This window comes from Gymnoscopelus microlampas, assembly GCF_963454915.1.
Source record: "Gymnoscopelus microlampas genome assembly, chromosome: 19".
NCBI lineage: Eukaryota > Metazoa > Chordata > Actinopteri > Myctophiformes > Myctophidae > Gymnoscopelus > Gymnoscopelus microlampas.
Window position 1 is genome coordinate 17,918,663 of NC_139956.1, and position 26,237 is coordinate 17,944,899.

Consider the following 26,237-nt stretch of genomic DNA (forward strand, 5'->3'; position numbering starts at 1 on the left):
ACCCCCTGTTGAAGACCCATACTGTAGATGACTGACTGATGACCGATCCTAAGATCCACATGATTCATATTTTTTCTTTCTCCTCTTCCTCTTGTTAATACAGCACTTTAACTCTTCCTTTCTCTTTCTTTCTTCCCCTCCAATAATGCATTCATCCAGACAGACATGGAGAATAAGTTAGATTAACAGCTTCCCCTCATTAGCAAATCCAATATTTTAAGCTAAGCGTATTCCTATTATTTTTCTCCCACTGACTGAGCTCTGTCATGCATTAATTCCCCCATGTATGGAATAATAATATCCTGCCTTGCACGGCGAAGCCATTAAGACCGGTTCTCTATGTGGCACGATAAGCGCACATAATAAGGAACAATGATTAAATGATCTCACATGCCTTCATCCTTCTACCCCATTACGTTTTTTTTATATGTATACTCCAATACAATCACACAGCCTTTAACTACCATATTGAATAGAAATGTTGCATTATAGACGTAGAAGTGTAAACATAAATACAAATAATTATGTTTTCTATACGGCATAGACATTTGGTGCTTCAAGGATATTTGGCAAGGTTTTTAAATGAGACACAACAAGTATTTGAAGAAGACCTACTCCGATGTTGACAATCTCTTTTGTCCACAGCTTCTAGTCATGTGTTTAAGCTGCTGTACCTATTTGAGGATTGGAGGCAGTTATTTGGTTATATTTGTTGTCAAGAACTAAATGGCACTGGTGAGTCATGAGAGACTGTTGGCGTCAGCATTAAAGGTCCTATGAGATGAATTTTCACTTTTCGAAACCCTTAGTGGTTTATTTGTGGTCAGGGTATTTCTGAATAATGAGAACACAAACGTCCTCTGAATTGCCCACCGACTATTACGTGATTTTCGCAACAGTCGGCAATCCTATCCACCAGGGAGATAAGCAGAGAATTATGTCTCTCATTTTGTCAGCCAGTTTTGCTAGAGGTTCTCTGTATCTGTCAGTCCTTGTCCATTTTATGCCCATATGGAGATCAATGATGTCATCAGTGTATATGCCCATGGAGCTGAGTGATTTGTTTGCGCCCGATGCCATGACGACACATTGAGGTTAGACAACACACTCCATAGTTGGAGACATGAGCGTGACATCAGAGGTCTGCCGGCCGGCCCGCCCACCCGCCGGCCGGCCGGCCCTCCCTTAAACCAATTTTGAAATAGGATAAAGTGTGAATTGAATGGTTACATAAGCATCGTTGTAATCAATATTTATTTCTAATGATGAAACTAAGAAAGCAGACAGCAAAAGTAAGTGACTGGCAGGTATCACATGGCAGGTATCACATGGCAGATATCACATGGCAGATATCACATGGCAGGTATCACATGGCAGATATCATCACATGGCAGATATCACATGGCAGGTATCACATGGCAGATATCACATGGCAGGTATCACATGGCAGATATCACATGGCAGGTATCACATGGCAGATATCACATGGCAGGTATCACATGGCAGGTATCACATGGCAGGTATCACATGGCAGATATCACATGGCAGATATCACATGGCAGGTATCACATGGCAGGTATCACATGGCAGGTATCACATGGCAGATATCATCACATGGCAGGTATCACATGGCAGATATCATCACATGGCAGGTATCACATGGCAGATACAAAGGATACAAAGAGGCAAAGCAGCATAATCTGTCGCTGCATGTGTTGCTGCTTAATTGTTGCACAACAAGCTCGTTGACGTCATCAAGCGTTGGCAAGCAAGATGGATAGATAGATATACTTTATTAAACCCGAAGGAAATTTGTTCTGTTCAACAGCTCCAGTTGCATAAAAGAAATCACATTTAGTGAAAACAAAATGCCTGCTCTGAAAAGTCCCTCAACACAGCAGCCAGAAGCCAGAGGTTAAAACAATTCTGCCTCCCCAAAAATAAATAAATAGATAATAGTAATAATCTCCAAACATGCTGATTCATCCCAGCGGAGGAGCTCGTCTCAAACACAGAGGCACAGTAAGTCCCATTGATTTTTAAAGGGGCATCTATCCCACTGACTTGGGAAATGATTTACGCTATCTGCTCAATTAGCAAATGAGAATGAAATCGGCCCACTTTTTCATCCTCTCCCCATCCTCCCATTTACCGATGCCTCTCCCTCGAGACAGAGCTTAGGCAGCATCGGGCTGGCGTACGTTTTTTTCCGTCCCGACTCCCTACAGGTTTATTCGCTTTGTCTTTAATCATTTTCGATTAGATTTTGCCCATTAGCTTTAGGTTTAAATTCAGAAGATCAGCAGAGGGGCTTTGCCCTCTGCGGGACACTCATTCATCAGTGTCAGAGCGGCAGCCATTTTATCTCTGGCTGCTGAATGGAAAAACAAATAATGAGTCGTCCGTCGAGGCCTATCCTGATTCAGCAGGGAAAATGCACCCATCGATAAGTCTTCTCCGTCCACGGGGGGCGTCAGCACTTCTCCCATAAACCTGTCGGGAAAACGGGGTTCCCGCATTCCCAAGAGAGAAACAGAGAGAGACAGAGACAAAGACAAACAAACAGACAGACAGAGAAAGAGGGAGAGACAGACAGAGAGAAAGAGAGAAAGACAGACAGACTGTGTGTGTGTGTGTGTGTGTGTGTGTGTGTGTGTGTGTGTGTGTGTGTGTGTGTGTGTGTGTGTGTGTGTGTGTGTGTGTGTGTGTGTGTGTGTGTGTGTGTGTGTGTGTGTGTGTGTGTGTGTGTGTGTGTGTGTGTGTGTGAGAGAGAGGAACCTAGCTGCAAAACTGTCACTTAAACAAAACGTTTGTCTCTTTTCTCATGTGTATGGAAATTAAACTTTCTCTAATCTGATTTTGGACTGAACCATTTCCTCTGACTTTCACTTTGGTGACTGAACAGGGTCTGACTTTACAATACTGCACTAGCAGAATGTGTAATGCAAAAATAAATACATAAAAGTACAAGATTTTCACAGAACAGGTTTGTTTACGTGAATAAGCACAATAAATGAATATATAAAGTGAAGCACAATATAATATCTGTGCAAATATAAAAGCCAATGATTCCAAAGTAGGCGTAAGATTGTATCTTGTTCAAAAATACAGCAGAGATTTCAGTTTAGAGCCTATTCAGCAAAAAACATACTTCCTTGTAATTCTACTTACTGTGGAACACTGTGGAACACTGTGGAACACTTGGTTTCACTCTGTCCCTCGTCTCCATTTGTTTTAAAAACTAGATAGCGTTGCAATGTGTTGTGAGCTTGTTGGTCGGCTATTCGTCCCGGGGGACCCCCGGTCAACAAAGTATGTAAGGTTTAAGCAGTGGTGTAAAGTAACTAGGTACAAGTACTGTACTTTATACCTCAATACTTTTGAGGTAATTTTTTTACTTTACTGGAGTATTTCCAATTTTCAATACTTGTACTACTCCACATCTCAGAGGTAAATATTATACTTTTACTCCATGCGCTATAATAATTAGAAAACTTTAGTCACTAGTTACTTTGTAGATTTTGATTATTATTACAAAAAATACATTAACCACTACATTTCGGCCATTTGAAAATAGCTGATCTTCAAGCTCACAATGTGTTGTGGGCCGACACATTGTGGGCTTGTAGCTTTGCTATTTTCAAAAGATTTTTTATACATTTGAAAACTTGAAATGGGACATTCTTCATGTTGAGTACTTTCTACTTTTGTACTTTTACTCAGGTAAATTTTGAATTCCGGACTTTTACTTGTTACAGAGTATATTTCTATATTGCAGTATTGATACTTTTACTTAAGTGTGAGTACTTTTTTCCACCACTGGGTTTAAGTGGTTGAAGTTATGTGGTGCAGGGCCTGTCACATGCAACCACATCCGGTGTGTCACAGTTATCCAACATGACAGATCGAGGGAGTGAGAGGAGATAAAGTGGGTGAGATGCCACGGGAACATGAGAATATCCACAAGGAGTTGTTGACGGTGGGTGACAGAGATGTATGCAGTGAGGGAAGAAGTACTCACAGGTTTTACTTAAGTAAAATGATCAATTTAATGTGGATACTCTGTTACAAGTTGAAGTCCCGTATTAAAAACGTACTTGAGTAAATACTGTATCGGCATCAAAATATACTAAAGTACCAAAAGTAAAAGTACTTGTGCAGATCGAATGTCCCATTTCACAAGTTAAAAATATATACAAAATCTTTTGAAAATAGCAGATCTACAAGCTCACAATGTGTCGCATCGCAACGCATTGTGAGCTTGTAGATCTGCTATTTTCAAATGGCCGAAATATATATAGTAACTACAGTAGTAACTAAAGTTTTCATATAATTATAGTGGAGTAAAAGTACAATATTTTCCTCTGAGATGTAGTGGAGTAGAAGTATTGAAAATTGTAAATTTACTGAAGAAAGTAAAAATTACTCAACATTTTACAGTACAGTACTTGAGTGGTAGTACATGTACTTAGTTACTTAACACCACTGGTTTATGGAATTATTCTCTCTGACTCATACTTAAAATCTGTCTCTCGTAATATCGCTCTTGTTGAAGTTTTGTATTTTCCCCCTAAAAACTAACCCTAAGTCCCAGTGAGGCCTGATGGAACGGCTAACCCACTTCTTTGACCCAAATCTACAGAGGCACCCATCTCTGTTTCATGCAACATGCTGCTCACCACTTAAAGGAAGTCTCCGGTTCTTGAACTTGGCTGACAGCCGGATAGCTGATCTGCCAGGAAAGCGAGGAAGAACAAAGTACTGTAGGCTACTGCAACACACCTAGAAATAGTAGCAATGAAAGCCAAAAGGCATGTTAAATATTCATGTCTCTTGTCTCTCGGTTGTCTCTGACTGGGTTGGAGATGCCAGGAGATGTAGGGGGTGAAACCCAGTGGTAGAAATACTCAGGTGTTATACTTACATAAGTAAAAAGGACAATACCGCAATATAAAAATGCTAAAAGTAGTTAAAACTAAAAGGCCTTGCTGTATTCTTTACTTGAGTAAAAGTACAAAAGCATTGGCATCAAACTACAGTATACTTACATTACAAAAGAAAGGTACCTTTTAGAAAATAGCAGATCTACAAGCTCACAATGGGTCGCAACTATTTTATTTATTTATGTATATGTTTATTTGGACGGGACAGCGCCACCACGCATACAATGTGAGGTGTACAATTCCATCCGTAGGCCCCATACAGCAGGGGTATTCAACTAGATTAGGCAGGGGGCCACAATTGTAAAATTACTTTAAGTCGGGGGCCACAAGACAAACAAACAAAAACGATTCATGGTTTAACCGGAAACCGTTAAGAAATGTGTAACTAGTTGGTTAAACGGTTCATTTATTATGTAAATGTAGTTAAGTATCAAAAGAAAAAGTACAATAATCTAAAGTAAGAAAACAAATATCAGGTTTTTCATAGTACAAAGAAACAAAACAGCCAGAAATGTGTTTTTTGTTTCTCTCCTCGCTTAATTAACTGATTTTAACTTTTTGAAAATGTTTTCAGCAATAAAGAGACTGGTACCATTCTTTCAGGTGAATGATCTCACACATCAGTGTTTCTAGCTTCCATTTCTAAGTAGCTTGTGGCTAGATACTTTCAGAATGATGTAGCTTTCAAGTAGTTCAGCTACTTGAAAGCAGCAACCATGTAGCTGCGTAGCTTGACAAAAACAACATGATTTTTGATTGCAGTTCGTCCATTACATGCCATCTCCCTCAATTTTTAGCTACCAATTTTTGACTTTTGAGTGGACTCCAATCACCCAATAGTGTCATGGGCTGAATATCATGATGCTCTAACTGACAACTAATGGCTCATGAGATAGTGTGCTCTCTCTCTCTCTCTCTCTCTCTCTCTCTCTCTCTCTCTCTCTCTCTCTCTCTCTCTCTCTCTCTCTCTCTCTCTCTCTCTCTCTCTCTCTCTCTGAACTGTCCACAGCCCTCCTAAGACGAAAGCAGACAGAAAATTAATGGTCCAATGTTATAATGAACAGGGAAAACTGTTGTGCCCTTCTTTGTCCTTTGGTTGAGTTTGACTGCAGGTGCGGTGGTCTCAAAAACATATAAAGGTAAACTGGCAGAAGGAGACTCGCTCGCTGCATTAAAGTTAAGGAAAGACTCCTTAGACCGACTTGAAAAATGTATATATATTTTTTTCCTTTATTTTATAATGCTCATTTTGTGCTCAGGTGCTCTAAGTGAAATTAAAAAGCACTTGCTTTTTAATTTCACTTAGAGCACCTGAGCCTCCTTCTGCCAGTTTACCTCCAATGTTATAATGAGCATAGTGAGGACCAATTATATTAAGAAACTCATGTTCTTTTTTAAATTGAAATGTCTTCTTACTATTTTCTCAAATCCCAAATCAAACCTGTGCAGTGTAATGGTCTGGCACAGATATTATCCTCTCAACATCAAAATGCGTAAATGCAGTATGAAGCAGCATGTCACCAAAATGGACATGATATGTCCATTATCGTCCTATAGGACCTGTTGCGCATAACAATGGACACCATGCTGTACTATAGCACACAATGGCCCCTTAATTATTAATTATGAAACACTAACAAGTTTTGGTTAACGAACAGGAAAAACATTCAAAATGCTCATCCTGTACAACCAACCATCCAAGATTATTATTAAAAAAAAATGTAATATGGAATGTGTTCCAGAGCCACAAGAAAACTTCCACAGTCCGCATTTGGCCCACCGGCCGCCATTTCAATATCACTGCCATACAGAAAACAAGCAACATTATTAAAAAGAGCACATGTGAAACAGTATTTGATCTGAGAGAAGATCATACAGTGATGCAAGTACCTCCTGGCAGCTCCAACTGTTAGAAAAGGCCTAATTTATCAATCTATGACTATTTTCGAATAGCCAAAGTATAAATGTGGGATTACGTGTACGTTTTGTAATAATAGCCTAATTCTGAGAAGGAACTAGCAACTAAAGCTGTCAAATAATTGCCTCTGAGATATAGTGGAGTAGAAGTATAAAGTATTAAAAAAAGGAAATTGTACTTAAGTACACTACTTGAGTAAGGGTACTTAGTTACTTTCCATCTCTGGTGAAACCTGACATCACTGCCTAGTCAAGCAGGTAGAGAGGGGGGAGAGGGGGGGGGGGGGGACTGGACCTTTTCACTAATGAGCGCTCCGGGACCTGCTAGCGACACCCAACTGTCCAACTGTCCCACTTCCTGAGTGGATGTCTTCACTTGCCTGCCGCGAGCCCAGGGTCTTGTTATGCTAAGGTATTTATAAGAATGTCCCCGGAATCATAAAAAAACATGTCAAGCCGGGGGCTTGTTAGCGCTGTAAAAAGTCACCCGGGCAGGAATTTGGTGAGTACTTCCATGGGTGCCAGGTTTAGAGACGAACCTGACTTGGACTCACCTGCTGAACTTCTGCAAAGAAGATGGCTTCATTACTGGTTGTAAAACTACCGGCAAGAAAGTTATAGGTGCTGGGTATGTCTGTTGGCTGTTTGAATTTGTTTAAATAAAAACAGCCAACAAACCCCACACACACTGAGGGGAATTGATAAAGAAATCCCTTTTGTCGTGGTTCATCACCTGTATTTTAATTGGTCTGTTTGACTCATTATATTTGCATGGCTAATATTTTGGTGTTTGCTGCCATTATCTGTCTATCCTGTGAATGTGCTTATTTTCATTTGTCTCAACCACTTTCAACCAGGTGTCCTTATTTCGGGCTATATGTCAGTAGCCTGGTTCCAGACAAATCTGCCTTTGCAAAATTGCATGCACTTTAGCCCTCAGCAGATTAGGTCTGGCCCCCCTCCATAGAGATTTCATTTCTCTCCCTCCGCAGTTGTGCGGAACCAACCAGGGCCAAGTATCCAAATGTGGGCGGGCTTATCAACAAGGAAGCACTGCTCTGATTGGTTCGTACAAGGAAGCACTGCTCTGATTGGTTTAAGTCTAACCAATAGAGTCCGTTTTGATCTTTTTGTAACCGCCCCGTGGAAAAAAATCTATCGTTGATAGGGACCAGACTAATATCCACGCAGTGTGTCGTGTGATATTGTCTGGCCACGCGAGGCTAATATGTCAGTATAGGCGAAATAAATTTCACAAATTGTGAAAATAGCCATGTGTTTTGCAATACGTTGCAAGCTCGTTACATCAGCTACTTGACACCATCGTAAGATGAAATACAAAATAGGGCTTAAGTGGTTAACGCATGCTTTGAACGCTTTCATTTTCCTGATGCATTCACTGCCTAGAACGACTAAAACGACTTTTGTCCCATAAGCCCTGACTGCCTAGAACGACTAAAACGACTAATTTTTTTCTTCTTTTTGTATTATTATTTTTTTTAGATTTGACCCAAAGACCAAGGAGATATGATTTTTCGAAGATCTAAACTACCGTCCACTTCCTTGTTAACTTAAAACTTAAAAATTCTGTATCTCGGCTCCTGAGTACTTTTTTTTTTCAATGAAAAATCTCTGGCAGTGGGCAAACGCGGCCAGAAATAATTCAGGCAGTGAACGTACAAAGCAACATAGAACATGCATTATGCTCTATGTTCCTTTCCTCAATTAAAAGCAACAAGAGGGCGCAACTAATATATTTCATGCCTTGATTTATCTTCTAGGAAGGTATTCCCCTATGCCACTATAGGTGCCAAACACAAACTACAAGAAAATGACAGATAGTTCCTCTGGGCTTTGCTGCCCACACTGTAGTCATTCATGTCCTTGTATGTCCCCACACAGATGCTGCTAAATAGATATATGGAAGTGAATCATTGGGAGCTGTCATACGGCCTCTTTTTGTCTGCATTATGTCTGCCAGGGAGGACTTGGACCGTAGCTCTCCAGATGCCATTAAGCTTGACACAAACAAACAAGATGCACGCACCTGCACGCGCACGCATGCACATGCACACACGCACACGCACGCACACGCACACACACATACAGTGGTGTAAAGTAACTAAGTACTGTACATTTACTCAAGAACTGTACTTACAGTATGTACAATTTTGAGGTACTTTTACTTCACTGGAGTATTTCCAATTGTCTATACTTTTACTTCTACTCCACTACATCTCAGAGGCAAATATTGTACTTTTACGCCACTACAATTATTTGAAAACTTTAGTTACTAGTAGCTACTTTGCAGATATAAATTATGACATTATAAAACACACATTAACCACTTTTTTATAGCTAGGCTATTTGAAAATAGCCGATCTACAAGCTCACAACGCGCCGCGAGATTGTAGATCTGCTTCTTTCAAACATGCACCCACGCGCACACGAACGCACGCAACCTAGCAGGGAAACCTTGTGTTTATTATCAGCCAATGCAACACTTAGGGCTTTGGACAGCAGGTAGGACATAACAGCATGGAGCTCAAAGCAGAATGGATGTGCACACCCAGTGGTCACTGGTGCAGGACGGGATAAGCAACAGATCAAAAAAGGAAAATCAGCTTAGCTCCGAATAAACATTTTCTACAGCGTCAGTACATCACAGGTGCAACGTTTGGGCCAAACAGTTTGGCCTTCCACCTGCACAGTGAAAATATTTATTCGGAGCTAAGCTGTTTTCCTTTTTAAACTGGAAATGACAGCATGTCTTCTTATGTCTTTCATGCTGATGTGCATACATAAAAGAAATGTGAGCTCAGAACATTTTGTATGTTGGATCCAACAACTACAGTCAGAACTCTGTCGCTGTGTGATAACCCAACATTAATAGGGTGATTATTAAGGTATTATTAAAGGGCAATAACACTTTAGTAGAGGTTTGGGTTGAGTAGTTACCTTGCCATGATGTAACTCCAAAGGTGGACAGGAAATCAAAAATAATTGCTCCATTGATTATAAATTGATAATTCAAAATATGCTCCTCATTGACTTACTTTGCACTGTAAAACAGCTCTCAAGTCCACTCTTTCACCACATAAACGAAGCAAACAAAGTTAATTCAGACAATATAGAACATCACAAAACCCAGTACTGTTTGTTTTTTTAATAAAAACTTCCCGTTGATTTAGCTATTTTTGTTAAAAAGAAAACCCGGACTGGATACGCGGATCCAGCTCCGGATCTTCAAATAGTAAAATCAGCAGGAAGTTGACATTTTTATAAAAAAAATAAACAGTACTGGGTTTTGTGATGTTCTGACTATATTGTCTGAATCAACTTTGTTTGCGTTACGTGCTAAAAGAGTGACTTTGAGAGATGTTTTACCGTACAATATAAGTCAATGAGGAGAGTATTTTGAATTAACAGTTTATAGTAAATAAAGCAATGTTTTTAATTTCTTGTCCACCTTTGGAGTTACACCATGGCAAGGTAACTACACAACCCAAACCTCTACCAAAGTGGTCTTGCCCTTTAACACTACAGTGGGGGAAAGTAACTGAGTAGCCTACATTTACTCAAGAACTGTACCTAAGTCAAATTTTTAGGTAATTTTACTTTGCTTGAGTATTTCTATGTTGCCAATGTTTTATACAGTGCGTCTACTCCACTACTTTTTTCACTACACAGAGGCAAATATTGTACTTTTGACCCCACTACTAACTTAATAAATACCTGGGGAAAAGCCAATTTAAAAGCATGCAGATCTGCTGTTTTTGAAATATTTTGACCAATATTTTTAACTTTTGAAAATACCTGGATAAATGGGACATTCTGCATAATGAGTACTTATATGTTTGGTACTTGTATATTTTTAATGAGTACTTATATGTTTGGTACTTGTATATTTTGATGCCAATACATTTTGTACTAGAAAGTAAACATAACTTTTACTTGTAACAGAGTGTTTCTACCGTACATTGTGGTATCGATAGTGCTCCTTCCACCACTGACGAATGGCAAACGGATCCCAACTCAATCGCCCCGTGATGACACAACATTAACAGGGCCATTATTAAGGCATTATTAAGGAGCCGTTATCTCGGCCATTCGTGGAGGTCAGCGTCTCTCATTGTGCATGTGAGAAACGGCAGCGTGTTTACAGCGGAGGTCAGCGGCCAACTCCTAATTGTGCCTCAACAAGATTGATTCGGTTTGACCTTTAATTCGTGACATCACATTTAGATGGAGCATTTACCCTCCGTGCTACGCACCGGTGAGTGCATCTGCAAACCACTTGAACACGCAAAGATTTGCACCCCACACACACACTGTGGGTGTGGGGAGCAGCTGGAAGTCCTTAATTGCAAGTGCTAAATTCAAATGCTATCGTTATCTTGGTTGGCAGGGGCATAAATATTAATATATCATAAGGAGCCATAAAAAACATGCCTAGCCTCATTTGCATCCATATATATGCAGCTGTTAGTGTCTGCAGGAGAAAGAGGGACCATCATTTATTGGAGGAGCTGGTATGATGTGTGTGTGGTTGTATGGGGTGGCAAGCGGCAGCTCTACAAAGGGGGCTTATTAAGACAGGAAATGACTTGCTCTCTATGCAGACGACTGGAGGAAGAGAGCTGTAAGGAGGGGATGCTGGGAAATGGTGGTGCAAAAGAAAGAAAAAAACAAGAAAGAAAAACAGAGGATTTTGATCTCTCACTCAAGTCCTGGGATATAGATCTATGAAAGAAGTGTGTTCGGTTCTTATGTGCATTGGAATAGTTTTCTGTAAATGACGTAGTTTTTTATATTTTGTGTTTTTTTTAATGATTGAAGATTTATTTTAGCCTCCTTTCCCCTCTCCCTCAACACACCTTGGCTTTTTGCCCGCCCGCAGTTGTCATGAATTAGTTCTTAACCACTTGAACCCCAGCATGCCTATTCTGGGGGGAACAAGGAAGATTTGGTGTAGATGGGTAAAAAGCGGTCCAAGTACAGTTGTAACTCAAGTCCGGTTCTCTAAGACTAGAGCGTTTAAGTCATTAATCTTGCCTTGTCTGGTTAGATTAAAGATTAAATAAGATTAAAGAAAAAGAAAGAAAGAGAGTGGTGAAGACAGAGATGCTGTTCTTTTAGAATGGTGTGAGAGTGACAGTGTGTACTGTATGTGTGCGTGTGCGTGTGCGTGCAGGTGCAGGTGCAGGTGCATGTGCATGTGTGTGCGTGCATGCGTGTGTGCGTGGCTTGCACAATTGGGAGGATTGCAAATAGCAGGGCGGAATTTTGCCGTTTTCAATACACGATAGTGCACTTGGTGATACAAGCGCGAAATTTGGCACAGATGTCCTTCATATGACCCTAATTGATAATCAACCTCTGGCCACGCAAAAATCCTAAGATTTCAAGATGGCCACCACCAGTTTTCAAAATGGCTGCAACTGGGCCAACATTTTGGACTATATCACTTTGCTGGGGCTGTAAATCTTTGATTTTCCCCTTATTTTAATATAGGAGAATATGTTCTGAAGGTATTTCTACCAAGTAAGATAAAAAAATATATATTAGGTTCCAATATGGCGGCATATTTTCCAATATGGCTGCCGATAAATTGCATAAATGTACATTCACATGAGCTTGTAGCGCATGTATTTTTTTTATCAATTACCATACACAGAATCAATTTATAGCACATTTTAAAGTGATTTGGTAGCTTTTTAATGACCTAGGGCAACAGACTTTTCAATATGTTCACCAATAAATACAAAAACTTAGATATATATAGGGATATTTTCTCAAACAGGTGCTGACCTTTTTCTCTTTCCATGGAAGGACAAAACTGTATGGCATCTGCTGAACGCATGAAAGAAGCAAAGACCTGATGACTTTGATCCAATAGCTGATGCATTTTCATGAAGGGGGATCCATCTGAGGTCCTTCGACAGCTTTTTCAAGCCAAGTCTTTGTGTCTGGGTAGCTCAGTCGGTAGAGCTTTCACCTTCGGATCACATGGTCATGGGTTCGATCAGGATCAGTGTATGAGTAGGTACAGTGAGTGTGGCGCTCCACCTCAGCAATACCAGGGGGTCTATAAGACCCCTGCGTTCTCAGCTGATACTGACAATAAGTCTCAGACTTACTTAATATGAACAAGTGCAACTGCTATGACAACAATGTCAGTATCTGAGCTGCGAATCATGATGTGTCAGATGCTATCCTCAGCAGCTCTGCCTCAGATACTGACATTGTTGACATAACAGTTTCACTTGTTCAAAGACTTGGCTTGAATTAGCTGTGGATTGCCTTTGGAAGGAGGGAAGGATCTCAGATGGATCCCGTTCATGAAATTGCATCAGCTATTGAATCAAAGTCATCAGGTCTTTGCTTCTTTCATGCATTCAGGGGATGCCACACAGTTTCGTCCTTCCATGGAAAGGGAAAAAGGTCAGCATGGCAAACAACTTCTCCAAATTAGGTTCAACACCTGTTGCAATAAATGATGAACATATGCAAGTCATTGAGGAGTTCATAGTACTCATGTACGATAGAACTTCATAAAAGTAGTTCCTACAAGGAAGTGAATGCAAGTGAAGTGCATTCCAAACAGGACATATATGGGGCCAGTCACTCTTGTGCAGTCCTGTTTGCCAAATTATGCCAGAAGCTGACAAGATGTGGATGTAAAAAAGCATGTTCTGGACACTGAAAATGCTTTAAGTTTGGACTTATCTGCACACCCCTCTGTGGTTGCAGTTGCTAGTACACTGGCCTGTCACTTGCCCAGCCACCATTGTAAATGAGAATGTGTTTATAATGACTTAATAACAAAACAAAAAGTAAGCACTAAGCTTTACCAAGCTAATAAATCACTTTCAAAAGTTCCATAAATGGATTCTGTGTATGATAATTAATACAAATACATGTACTACAAGCTCATGTGGATAAACCATAAGCAGATGCACATTTCTGCAATTTATCGGCAGCCATATTGGAAAATATGCCGCCATATTGGAACCTAATGTTATTTTTTATCTTACTTGGTAGGAATACCTCCAGAAAATATTCTCTTATATTAAAATAAGCCCCAGCAAAGCGATATAGTCCAACACATTGGCCCAGTTGCAGCCATTTTGAAAACTGGTGGTGGCCATCTTGAAATCTTAGGAATTCCGCGTGGCCAGAGGTTGATTATCAATTAGGGTCATATGAAGGTCATCTGTGCCAAATTTCGCGCTTGTATCACCAAGTGCACTATGGTATCAACATTCCGCCCTGCTAAAAAGACAAATGCAAAAAAGTTGGCTAAATACTGTTCTGTCACAGCTATCATGGCCATGGGCAGTCTGTGTATCTGGAAAAGACGATGCTTCATTTATCCTTGAGTAGCTAAGGAAAAAAAAAACATCTGTCAAATTTCGGTATATAGTAGTACAGTATGTCATCTGTGTTCTCTCTTCTTTGTGTGTTAATAAGCACGTCCAGCAGTTCTATCTGGTTTGACCATAATGTCCTTCTTCTGATCAGTGTTTGGATCTATCATGTATGTATTGCGCTTTTTGTGCAGATCCAAATACAATAATTCAAATGTGTGTGAGAGGGAGAGACAGAGAGAGAGAGAGAGAGAGAGAGAGAGAGACATTCTGCCCTTCAAAGGAGCAGCAGAGGGAATAAGTTTCAGCGTGGCACTCCTGACCTGTCCTTGGCACCCGGCCGTCCGGAGGGCAGCAGACCGGCGACAGAGAGAGAGAGAGAGCTTCTCTGTCTGTGCCGGTCTGGTGCCTGGCTGCATGGTGGAAGCCTGCGGAGCTGTGCTGCCCACAGCAGACTGTATACCCGGAGAGAGAGACAGAGATGGCAGATAGATGGCAGGTGTTGACAGGCATCCACCTGACAACATTTTATCACTCCTCTGCCACTGCTGTTCCCCAGCTGTTCCCAAACGCTGCATGCTTAACGCAGGCGTCACTAAATAAAAAATATAGAGGGCGAGGGTGGGGAGATGGAGGAAGGAGAAGGAAAAACAATAGGGTGGACGTGTGTGCGTGCACGCGCGTTTGTATTTCTATACTTGTGAGGGCCAAGTGTCCCCACAAATATACCTGTAGTAGAATTTGAGAAAATACACATTGTGGGGTCAATTTTCCTGGTCCTCACGAGAGAAATGGTTGTGTTATATGGTTGTTAAACAAAAGATTTGGGGGTTATTAGGCTTACAACTAGGAAAAGATTCAGGTTAGGGTTTGGAGGTATTTACATTTTGGAGGGGAGGTTAGGGGTTCGGGTTGGAGTTATGTCTGATTTATACTTAGCTGCACGCCAGTTAGTTGTGCACCGAAAATAGCCGATCTACAAGCTATTTCGGCTACAGGGCTAGGGTTAAAATGTTAAAATGTTGTCCTATAATGTCCTCACAAGTATATTAGTGTGTGTGTGTGTGTGTGTGTGTGTGTGTGTGTGTGTGCGTGCGTGCGTGCGTGCGTGCGTGCGTGCGTGCGTGCGTGCGTGCGTGCGTGCGCGCGCGCGCGCGCTCATGTGTGTGACAGAGAAAGAGATTGAGGGGACAGAGAAGGAGAGAGAGAGAGAGATCCAGATAAGGCTTGTATGCCAGCTAGAGAGAAGCAGATGACACTGCATCTCTGAAAATGAACGCTGATGTAATTAGCCATCAGTGTGGCTCGTTAGCCGTAACGGAGCTCGTAAACAAGACGTCCGGGAAATTCACAAGACGGCATAGCACACTGAAATCACATGTTACGGCAGGAGATGGACAGCCTTTATGTTATGGCGTATTATTATTATCCTGAGCAATACAGCAACAGGGAAAACACACGGTGTTGGCCTACAATTGTATGTTTGCATGAATACTAATTAGCCCTGTGCCCATGTTAATTGCTAATTGCTTGCTTTTGAGTCTTGCATGCTTGAACGTATGTTGACTGAAGAAGGAATGTTGATGCAGGTAAACAGAAACATATCATTGATGTCGGACAGAAAACTTGTTTCTCAATTTATTAATACTTTTTTGGTAAATTAAAACCCTACTTCGTCAGACGGTAGTATCACACAAAAGTAGAAAAAACAGCCGATCTACAACGCAAGTTTGTAGATCTACTATTTTAGCTATTTTTGAAATGTTTTGAAAGTGTTAACGAGCTTGTGACTAAATAACTGCCCTGGATCAATGGGAACACAGGTTTTTTTTTTTCATTTTCTGAAAAGTAATAGTTTTTAGACAAGATTTCCACCCGACATTAGCGATATTCTACCGAGTAGATATCGTTGCAAGAACCAGCGCCATGCACCGCTGCTGACAGCAAAACTGACAGATTTCACTCTCCCACCCTGTGAAACGTTTCCTGAGTTAATATTTACAGTCTCCAATTATTTGGTTTGGCAAGATTAACAAATTGACCTGTGGTGAGATTCTATGATGTTGTTAGTGGTCACTGCTAAGGAGAGGATGTGTTCATGTGTCCGCATACATTAACACGCACACACACACACACACACGTTAGTATTACAAGTAAGACGCGCGAACGCCGGAAGCAAACGCAGCTTGAAAATAACAATAAGAAGAATAGAAAGGAATGAGCAATTGTAGAGAAGCGGGTGGTACAGTTAAATTAGTGAGAACAGGGCCGCCACAAGAAGGCTCCATACCGCTAGCCCCATTATTATTATTTTTGGCAAAAATAAGGCTAAAAACACACCATTGTAGTAGTTGCACCATGTTACAGCATAGCTAGCTAGCAAGAAGAAATCTCAAACTGTCCTCAAACTAAGGCGTTTTCAACTTGCCATCCGGCCTGAAATATGCACAAATGACATGGAATTCTTAGATATCCCAATAGATGAACTTGTGTACAGTAGATGCTTTTAGATGTGTTTTTTTCCCCTGTAGCTGCTATATTTCTCTCAGAGGAGTGTAATTAGTCACCCAGGGGCAGGCGGATTTCAGCCACACTGTAGTGACACAGACAGTGTACACAATACTGCACACAGACAGACAGAAAGACACACAACCCGAGCACGGTTTCATAGTAAGCTCCACTTGCGCGTTCGGCGCGCCTCCTTCCGCTGCGTTCGCAACTATACTATACTTGTGAGGAACCCTCAACAGTGTTTGTGGCAAGTTTCGTGCGGATTGGAGCAACGGCGTGCCCGTGGCCCCTGGGGACCCGTAACGTGGCCCCCGGTGTGACTATTGTCATGGTACACCCCTGAACATTGCGTGTGTTAAGTTTGATGCGGATAGGAGCGACCGTGTGCCTGTGGCCCAAACACACTAGCATAGAGCCCTGACTGACTCCTTTCAACCATATGGGGCTTACAGTAAGTGGTTAAGGAATGCAACATAATAGTGTAATTGATTTCTGTGGTACACGGGGCCATATTGCCCATCACAGCAAAGGCTTCTTTTTGGCTCACCTCTGTTCCTCTTTTTCTCCACTATAGTGATTTATTTGTCCCTGCATTAAAGGCACCTCTGCTCTCCGAGACTTATACCCTCCCAATCTGTCACACCGCGGCCCAAGGCTCCCTGCTGTCTGCCAAGTTGTCTAATAAGAAAGGTCTCCTGAGTGCGAGACAATGACAAATAAAACAAAGGCTTTTGCATACAACAGCAGTGGTTCCCAACCGTTTCTGGACCGGGGCCCGGTTGAGCTTCCTAAGCGCTCGTGGCCCACCCAGCTGGCGTGTTAGGTGGTCAGATGTTTGGGCGGGCCGCGTGCATTTTCAGAGCATGTTTATTTTAAATGAGGTTACGGCTTGGATCAGTGGAGCTAACATGCAGTACAGTAGTGTACTTTAAAGGGACATTTCACCCCTGGAAGAAACTGACCCAATGGTAATGAAGTTTAGGACTCAATTATTATTATTTTTGTGTATGATCTGTGTTTTGAGATATCTAGTAATCTTCGAACTTCTCGTGACGTTATTTACGTCACGAGAAGTTATGTCATTCCTTTTCCGCACTACATGTTGTCTCGACGCGTCTCACACAGACCAGCTCCAAAGACCGCCCCAATGGGGTGTCCCAACACGGCCAGTCACTCCCATTAGCTGCGCCCAGCGGACAAACCCCCTTGCAGAGTGAGACTTTACCTGAGTTATCTTCTGATAGTTGTACTTGAATGTTGACATGAAATAATAATCCTTTGTAGTGTTTCATAAGCGCAAGCGTGAAAAAAAAAGACAGCGTGTAGTGGCAGCGCTGGTAAACAAACCGTCGCGAAAGGCTAGGATAAAAATACCAAGGATTCGACAGTGATGTCACTACTATGCGACACGGAAGTAGAACTGCATGAAGATAGCAAGGATATTGTGAGAGAATTAAGCAACCAGGTCTATGAAAACAAACCCAAAAGAAGATAACTAGGCCAAGAGCACTTTACCTAGACATGGGATATTATATATTTGAAAATTGCCGATCTACAAGCTCACAACGCTTCGCGACCCATTGTGAGCTTGTAGATCTGCTATTTACAAATAAATCTTGAGGGGGAAAAAGTGCAAAATGTGGAATATTTTTGACACACACATATTTGTTAGGGGCTCCCTGGCACAAATTATTATTTCAGATGGGGGACTGTGGAAAAAGACATGAACATGTTTGAGAACCACTGGTTTAAACAACAATCAAAACATTTGGAAACAAGCCCAAATATCAACTACATTTTAGAAAGAAGCCGCTTATAATAAGCAGACATGGCAACACTGCCATGCTGTTTCAACGTTGTTGTTGGAGATCCCACCCACACCGAACCTCCCCTGCCACAAGGAGGGGCAGTGCACCAAAAGCATTATGGTCATTGTAGTAATAAGCAGTCCAGTCAAAACCTAGTCAAACACACAGATTTCATTATTTTTCTGGCCATAGGGTGCAAATTTTAAATTGTGCTACTGTTATCTACTACAAATACTATTACCATTGAGTGATTGCAGTTTCTTCCAGGGGTGAAATGCTCCTTTAAGTCGCTATTTATCTGTATCACAAAGAAAGCACAAAAAATACAATGTAATTTCTTTACATATTTGTTTTAATGTTAATTAATAACTATTATTATGTTATATTATCATGAAATTATTACATTATTTGGGGGGCCCACGTGCAATACCCTCGTGGCGCACCAGTGGGCCCCGTCCCACACGTTGGGAATTGCTGGCATACAGTGTCTCACTATTGTGGGTGTGCGTCCTTTTGTGTGCACGTACGCATGCATGCTTGAGGACATGCTTATGTGAGTATAGTAGAAAGGCCCACAATAGAGGTCTATAATTTTATAATGATGCAAGTTTGTTTCTTGCTCTCTCTCTCTCTCTCTCTCTCTCTCTCTCTCTCTCTCTCTCTCTCTCTCTCTCTCTCTCTTGGCAGCTTGCCATTGCTAATGTGTTTATCTCTTGCCACAGCCCAAATGCATGCTGGGACATAGACCCACGTGGCCTGTATGCCACACACAAACGCTCATCCTCTTGGACTTGCTTGCACAAGCACACACACACACACACACACACACACACACACACACACACACACACACACACACACACACACACACACACACACACACACTGCCCTTATTGCATAATTAGTGTGTAAGTGTTACCATCATCCTTTGCCACGGGCCTCAAAAGGAATGTGCAATGAAAGATGTGGCATGGGATTTTCAAATTCATGAGCCGTCTAATTCTCTCCTGCCTTTTCATGTACATGCATCATGCCACCGTCACCGACGCATCCAGCAAATGTCTCCCATTATACGGAAGCGGCTAATTACCTGAGAGACAGACAGAATGGTGCAGCATTTTGGTTATGAGGCCAAAATATGTCTTTGGAATGCTTATGCTTAACAAAATGCGTGGCCCCATCATTGCTGGTCTCCTCCATTGCTGCTTTTGTTCTCTCGCCTTTATGCCTTACAAGTTACACTGAGAAATAATGATGTTCTCACACGCATACTGTACTGTGCTGTACTGTACGCAGTGGTGGAAAGTAACTACATAAGTACATTTACTTAAGTACAATTTTGAGGTATTTTTTTACTTTCCTGGTGTATTTCCAATTTTCAGTACTTTTACTTCTACTCCACTACATCTCAGAGGCAAATATTATTATTTTACTCCACTACAATTATTTGTAAACTTTAGTTACTAGTTACTTTGTAGATTTTGATTATTATTATAAAACATACATTAACCACTTCAGCCCTATATACATTTCGGCCATTTGAAAATAGTCGATCTACAAGCTCACAATGCGTCGCATCTGCTATTTTCTAAAGATTTTTATATATTTCATACATTTGAAAACTTGTGAAATGGGACATTCTGCATAATGAGTGATTTCTACTTTTGATACTTTAAGTACATTTTGATACCATACTTTTGTACTTTTACTCAGGTAAATTTCGAATTCCAGACTTTTACTTGTAGAATATTTATACATTGTAGTATTGATACTTTTACTTAAGTAAAACATTTGAGTACTTTTTCCACCACCGACTGTATGCACACACACACACACACACACACGCACACACACACGCACACGCACACGCACACGCACACACACAGAACCACATAAACTGGACCAGAAGCAGGGCGGCTTGAGAGACAGGGGGGTATGTTGATATGCCGGCTGCCGCAGTGCACATAATCCTGAGTGTTCATTTAAGTCTGAGAGAGTAAAAAATGGACCCAGGTTCCCTTTCAGGTTTCAATGAATACTCAGGATTTACGGCGCGGAGAGGAAAGGGAGGTGCACCGACAAAGAGAAAAGAAAGCTAATTTAAATGGCCTGATGCGATTGGGCGGTATTGTGTGGCCCACAGTCAACTAATGGGTGGCAGTCAGAGCGAGGGATAAAATTGAGAAAGAAAGAGAGAACGTGAGAGAGAGAGAGAGAGAGAGAGAGAAACTGTGTGGGTGGGAGGAGGATTGGGTGCCTTGATGTACAGAGCTTATTAGGATGGAGATGATGAATTGTACTTGATCTCTGGGGATTCTTTGGGCAAAGCCAATATATCAAAACACACTCTGTCTTGCTGAAATACAACAATATTTGACTTTTCTTCGCTTACCGAGTTCAGGCATATGCATGCGCTGGCACAGACAAACACTCACTCGCTATCTCCCTGCACACATTCAAGCACGTTATTCAGAAGAAATTGCGAACACACGCAGACACAAATAATCCCACTTGTCAGGCACAAAATTATATTTCACATGCGCTCACACACACAGCTGAATGCATGTAGCTGATTGCATGCTTTTCCCCTCTTGAACTTGTGCCGGGAGATTGTCAAGTGGGGGATATTCACTGTTTGTGTTTGTGTGTGAAGGGAACCTACTGGGCTCTAAATGAGCCCAGCAGAATGTTGCACTCTGTCACTGCTTACCAAGCATTTCCTCTGAAAGTGTACAGCTTTCATTTTGTTCAATATGTCATGCTGGCCAGCATACACAGCAAAACCCAGAGTTTTGATTTAAACTGAACGCAAAAATGGGCCCACGAGTCCATTTTCAGAGTTGAATTGAAACTCAGAATTTCTCCCACCCTTTTTTCTCCATTTCAACGTTTTTTCCAAATAACGTGTGAGGTTGGGAAAAAGGTGACTCTCTCTCTCTCCCAACGCCTGCTTTTATATATCCAACAATGACACATTTTATCATTTATTAAACTGGAAAAAAAAACGAGAGCCCCACTAAGGGCCCTCCAGGGGACACCATGGTATAAAGCGATCGTTGACAGATGATTCCCTTCAGGATGGAAAGTGAGAAGCAGTTCAAATGGGAGACATCGTACCTGTGCGCTAATGGGATGGTGATGAAAAGGTGTGCTTGCCTGTGAAGCCTTGGCAAGCATTGCAAATGGATAGTTACTCAGTGCAATGTTACAGTCATGTTAAAGGTCACCCATGTACGATTTTCTTCACACATCACTGTCAAATTAATTGGGATGGTGACGACTACGTTCTCATGGTACAGTGCTTCAGGTCTCCTTCCTGCAACCATTTGATGAACAGTAAACTGTCAGTGGTGGGCAGTAATGAAGAACATTTACTTGAGTGTTCTACTTAAGTTAAGTTATTTACACTTTACTTGAGTATTTATATTTTTGGATACTTATGCCTTTCACTCCAGTACATTTCAAAGACAAGTTTGTTTCCTGTTAAGCTAAGTTGGCCACTCAGCCAACGAGTTCCATCTGTGGAAATGCAAACAAATGTTTGGTGTTTGGTGAATCATGATAGGGTTAGTGCAATACATGGACTTTTAAGAGCAAGTGCAATATTAAGTGTTATGTTTAGAGTGCCATATAGACGAGTGCAATATAATGTGAAGTGCGATGGCAGAGGGGGGTTGTTGTGTGTGATATGCATTTGGAATTGCTAACATACTGTATGTTGTAGTAGTGTGAAAAAGGAACCATTACTTACCTGTGGCTCATTAATAAACTCGTAGATAAGGTTCATGTCTGTTACACCTGGACATAGATGATTTGGTCTACATATACTGTACTTCTGTGTTAGTGTTATGCACCATTTTCAGCACCATGGACAGCGACAGAGGGTGAGAGTTGAGAGCCATTCTATTCTGTTCTGACCACTGGTCTGTGATACATTACCTGATTCAATTCCTTCTAGTGGTGGTGATAATAATACAGTAGAAACCCCCATACACAACACCAAGAGGCATGCCATTAACCCACTTGAACCCCAGCATCCATATTCTGGGGAGAACATTTATTTTGGATATATATCTTTGTCAGTTAGCTCTCAGGAATTGCTAGACAGCTCATATGTTTCTCACCAATAAAACCAAGGCCAAAGAATTGGTTCAACAGGCCCTCCAAAGTACGTACTGATGAATCATTATAAGATAAAATAAAATAAATCGTTCAGCTTATAGGCTACTGAAATGTTATGTTTTTATTCCAGCACACCATAAAAATATTCATCCATTAGATTATTATCAAAATGAGTTAGGATCGAGTAAAAGATGATTTCACAATCCACTGAGACTGAGCAATGCATTTTGTGGAAAATACATGCTTTCATGCTGGACTGGCTTGTTAGCATTTATGTGTGTTAAGCGATGCAAGTGTCCTCTTGGGAAATACTTGCACCACAAGCACCATGGTCTGTAATTGCAAATATAATTTGATATACTTTAGGACCACCTGGTTTTGTTAAATGTATCGTTTTACTCGAATGACAAATCATGTGGAAAGTCATTCACATCTCAGCAGATCAAGGTATACGATGCAGTATTTGTGAAACATGTTGAATGTTTAATAATGAGCCTTTGGCAAAATGCATGCATATATTCTTTTAGAGTCACATAGTTACATATCATCCATACGTGATCCTCTGTGCTGTTTACAATTTAAAAATGTAGGGCATTTAGCATGAGCAATGTACAAAGTGCACGATCAGAGTGCAATGCAATGGCTGCATACTAACAACACTATCAGTTAGCAAAGGACACATGGGACATTGGGGAGTGACTTATCATAAGGGTGAAAATATAATATACAATTTCACTTTAAAGTAATGTTCATTCTAGCCAACTTAAAATTCTCCTTTTTGAGAACTGTGTCGTGATAGAATAGTTGTTCATTATTGATGGAGCTGAACAAACATAATGTTTTCCAATCACGCGATTCTGGGTTCAGAGCCTTGGGTAACAAAGCAATGCTTCATAGACAGTACACTAATTGGCTAATATGAAAAGCCATTGGACAAGAAATGTTTCACTTGCCTGGTCAATGCGAAGTGTGCTTCTGATAGTTCTAAAATGAGATTTGCTTACTTTCCATTTCTCTGTTGAGCTTCATGTGGTACCTGATTTCACAACAAAAAAATCATTTCAAACATCTTGTTAACCCATTAAGACCTGGAACGCATCTGTGTCACTTTTTGATTTGAGCAAAAAAAACAACATTATTTTACACTTTGGCTATTCAAGAATAGCAGATCTACAAGCTCATAGTGCGGCACCGAGTGCCGCGCTATGAGCTTGTAGATCTGCTATTTTTGCTGCGTGTTACCCGGCTGGTTTGAGATATTAAAGTAGAGGAGAGAAGAGACGTCAGGACCAGGTTTCCAACTCATTCATTTATTCAGCATCAACAGCAGCATCATAGCAACAGCAGAAGGAGCCAGGGGCAGAGCCCTGAGCTCCACACAGCCTGACGTCTTGTGACAATACTAGTTAACTTCACATTTCAGTCCACTCTTTTAAACTGTAGCTTTGCATTTGAATACAGGCAAGTGGGGTGGGTGAGGGTCATTAGAGCCACCAACCACCTTTGATCAGTGTCGCTATCTGATTAGCAACTGTTTGTCAAGAAGCCTTGGTGTGAAGACAATGCCAGACCTGATGGCGTCAGGTTGACAATAGAATGTAAATGCCACTCAGACCTAGCACTCAGGCTATCAGCCACATGCTCTGTAGACATTTGGTGATTAACATATGCAGGCACTATGCTAAGTCACAACCCACTATTTCTTCTTTAACTTTAGTATAATTTCACAGTTCCATCTATTTTTGACTTGCATACTGGTATATACAATATAAGCATAAGGTCCAATATACCACACAATATTATGGAATATGAGTTTGACGTATTACCGTTTTCTAAGGCTGCTCTCACTGCATGTGGGTGGTAGTAGACAGGATTGCCTCCTTGACATAAGGAAAGCAGCGCCTTGGGCTGTCATTAAGAAGTCCTAAGCAGGGCACTAATCTGAGAGGCGCTGTTAGCAGGGATTGTCAGCATTGAGATGCAAAGCCGCGGTGTGGAAAGTAGCTATAAGGGCCATGCTCATCTCTCTCTGGATGATGGCAGAGCTTTCGCTGTTTGACATGAGATTAATAGTAACAATACAGAGATTTATTTGCTCTTCGCTAATGGGGAAGTGTTGAATTTCTTGCTCTCTCTCTCGTACCATTATGCTCTCTTGTTCTTCTGTTTAGTTTTATGGTAGTCGACATCCATACGACTCTCTAACATTTTCTCTACAGTGGTTTTAAAGGTACAACCATTTTGTTTCCTTGTCGTCACGCTCATGTCACTATTACTCAGCCATAACTATAAGGAGCTACGCCCAATATGGAGTGTGTTGTCTGACCTCGATGTGTTGTCATGGCATCAGGTGCAAACAAATCAGTCAGCTCCAAATATGGGCACAAAAGGGGGCATGCCAAAAGGAAATGCATACTTAACTCTAAAAACTAAAAATATTGACACGTGTGGGCCCGGGGAGAATATCAAAAGCAGAGGCATGGGTCACCTACCCCCAGCAAATGGAACCCTGCCAACATACATAGATGTGAGATGGTTCCTTATGCAGAAAGTGGAATGAGATGATGACCAAGTCATCGGTCAGTAGGAGACTCAGAAGAAGACACAATTGAGTCTCCTAATGGAGACTCCGCCAGTCATCAAATTATTGGTTTATGGGAATGAGACAAAAACAAAGAAATCTCAAAAACAAAGAAAACAAAGGCTTCATGGGATGTGTAATTGATAGAAAATAAGTAATGTTTTGGGTGAACTACTCCTTTAAGAGCCGGCCACCGTCTCTGCTGTTTCGCCTGTACAGAACCTAATCGAATTTGCCGAAGACAACAGCAGATGAAAGCTTGTTTGTCTGAGGCATTTCCGCCCAGTGTGTGCTGTGCATGTTAGGCTCTCTCTAATTCTCTCTCTCTTTCCTCTCCTGCTTTGTGTGTGTGCTAGTGCGTGTGCGTCTGCGCCTGCGCGCGCGTGTGTGTGTGTGTGTGTGTGTGTGTGTGTGTGTGTGTGTGTGTGTGTGCGCGTGCGTGTACTATACTTGTGAGGGCCAAGTAGAATTCGTAGAATTGCTGTCTTAGAATGTCGATGTCCTCACAAGTATAGTAATACAAGTGTGTGTGTGTGTGTGTGTGTGTGTGTGTGTGTGTGTGTGTGTGTGTGTGTGTGTGTGTGTGTGTGTGTGTGTGTGTGTGTGTGTGTGTGTGTGTGTGTGTGTGTGTGTGAGAGAGAGAGAATGTGTGTGTGTGTGTGTGTGTGTGTGTGTGTGTGTGTGTGTGTGTGTGTGGGAGTGTGCATCCGTATCAATCCATCCAATCTCCTAGTAGAACAGCGTCTTGAGAAGTGCTGCGGTAGCTCAATTAGTGGAGTGACCAGCAAATTACCCAGAACCCCCCTCAGCGCACCACCACCCCTCCTCTCGCCTCCATTTGTTTAGTTTTTTTTCCTCCTGATGTACTTTTTTCCCTGACGGCCAAGCCCAAATGTAGAGCAGCATCCTGGAGAAAAACACACACACGCACGCACGCACGCACGCACGCACGCACGCACGCACGCACGCACGCACGCACACACAC